Genomic DNA, 2,336 nt, shown 5'->3' on the forward strand with positions numbered 1-2,336 from the left:
ATATATTTGGGAATAAATCTTACCAGGAACACAAAAGACTGGTACAAAGAAAGTTATAAAACATTACTCCAAAAAACCATAAGAGATCTACATAAGTGGAAGAACATACCATGCTGGTGAATAGGAAGATTGAACATTGTGAAAATGTCAATTTTACCCAAAGCAATCTATACATTCAATGCAATCCCAATCTGGATCCCATCAACATTCTTTAAAGATATGGAAATACTAATCACTAAATTTATATGGAAAGGAATGAGACCTCAGATAAGCAAAGCACCATGGAAGAAGAACAACAAAGTAGGAGGTCTCACACTCCTGGATCTTAAAACCTGCTATACAGCCACAGTAGTCAAAAGTGCCTGGTAATGATATAATGACAGGCACAAAGACCAATGGAATAGAATTGAGAACCCAGAAATAGATCCATCGGCCTATGGTCAGCTGATCCTTGACAAAGGGCCTAAATCCATTAAATGAGGAAGAGAATATTTGTTTAATAAATGGTGCTGGCAAAACTGGATGTCCATTTGCAGAACTATAAAACAAGACCCGTACCTCACTCCATACACAGAAACTAACTCCAGACGGATCTAAGACTTAAATGTGAAACCCAAAACTATAAAGTTCCTCAAGGAAGAATTAGGGTCAAATTTAGGAGCCCTAATATATAGCATAAATAGACTATCAAGCATAACCCAAAATGCACAAATAACAGAAAATCAACTAGATGAATGAGACCTTCTAAAAATGAAATTTTTATGTGCTTCCAAAGACTTATCTAAAAGAGTAAAAGCAGATTGGGAAAAAAATATATTTAGCAATGGCATAACTGACAAGGGACTTATCACTAGGATTTATAGAAAACTCTAACGCCTCAACAACAAAAACACCAATAATCCAATTAATATAGAGGCAGAACACATGACTAGACACTGCATCAAAAAGGATATTCAGGTGGCCAACACACATATGAAGTGCTCATGATAATTAGCCATTTGTTGTTTTTGTTATGTGCCATCGAGTCAGACCTGACTCATAGCTACCCCTCCTTGGATTTCCGAGGCAGTATCACTATGGAAGTAGATTGCCCCATCTTCCTTCCAAGGAGTGGCTAGTGGGTTTGAACCGCCAGACTTCTGGTTAGCAGTCAAGTGCCTTAGCCACTATGCTACCAGAGCTCCCTTAGAGAGATGCAAATCAAAACAACAATGAGATACCATCTTGCTCCAGTACTAGTAGCAATGTTCAAGACAGAAAATAACAAATGCTGGCAAGAATGAAGAGAGATTGGGACTCTCATACACTGCTGGTGGGACTGTGAAATTGTACAACCGCTGTGGAAAGCAGTACGGCGATTCCTTAAAAAGTTGGAATTAGAAATACCATTTGACCCATCTATTCCATTACTAGGTATATATCCTAAAGAAGTGAAAGCCAGGACAAGAATAGATATATACACACCCATGTTTATCACAGCACTGTTTACAATAACCAAAAGATGGAAACAAGCAAGGTGTCCATCAACTGAAGAATGGATAACCAAACTGTGGTACATACACACAATGGAATACTATGCAACACTAAAGAATAATGTAGAATCTGCAAAGCACCAAACAACATGGATGAACTTGGAGGACATTATGCTGAGTGAAATAAGTAATCACAGAAGGACAAATATTGTATTAGTCTATTATTGTAAAAGTCAAGGAAAGGTTTATATACAGAAGGAAATTTTCTTTTTTGGTTACCAGGGGTGGATGGAGAGGGTAGGGAGTACTGTTAGACAGGTAGAGACAAGTATTGATTTGGGTGAAGAGAAAGGCAATGTACCAAATGTGAGTGATCAATATGGTGGCATTGAGGAAGAGGAAGGCATAGAGAGGTACATGGGAGGTACAGAAAACAAAGATGGACTCTTTTGCATACACAGCAGTATGTTGTCAGTAAAGGCAAACATGGCTATATGGGTGGATAGATGGCTGGATGTGCTGAACTATTAGGTATGTCTGTGCAGGGGGTAATGTGCTCAAGATCATGTATAGGGTTGGCAGACAATGATTCTACAAGTTTTTTGGTATGTTCTGTAAGAGTTCCGAGGTGTGTAGTAGAGCTGACAAGAGATGAAGTTGTAGTCACTTTTTGGGCACAGCTAGCTACCGAGAAGGAGTGAATAGTTGGACCTGTGGGCTCGGGACCATAGTCACAGAGGACATCAAGCTCAATTGGCATAACATACTACACAAAACATTGCTCCACCTCCTACTGTGGCAAGTAGTGACTGGGATCTCGAAAGCTTGCAAGCTGCCATCTAGATGCAATGATGGATCTCTCCT

The sequence above is a fragment of the Orycteropus afer genome, unplaced genomic scaffold (assembly GCF_000298275.1).
Source record: "Orycteropus afer afer isolate SDZICR_OR568_19922 unplaced genomic scaffold, OryAfe1.0 scaffold00216, whole genome shotgun sequence".
Classification (NCBI taxonomy): Eukaryota; Metazoa; Chordata; class Mammalia; order Tubulidentata; family Orycteropodidae; genus Orycteropus; species Orycteropus afer.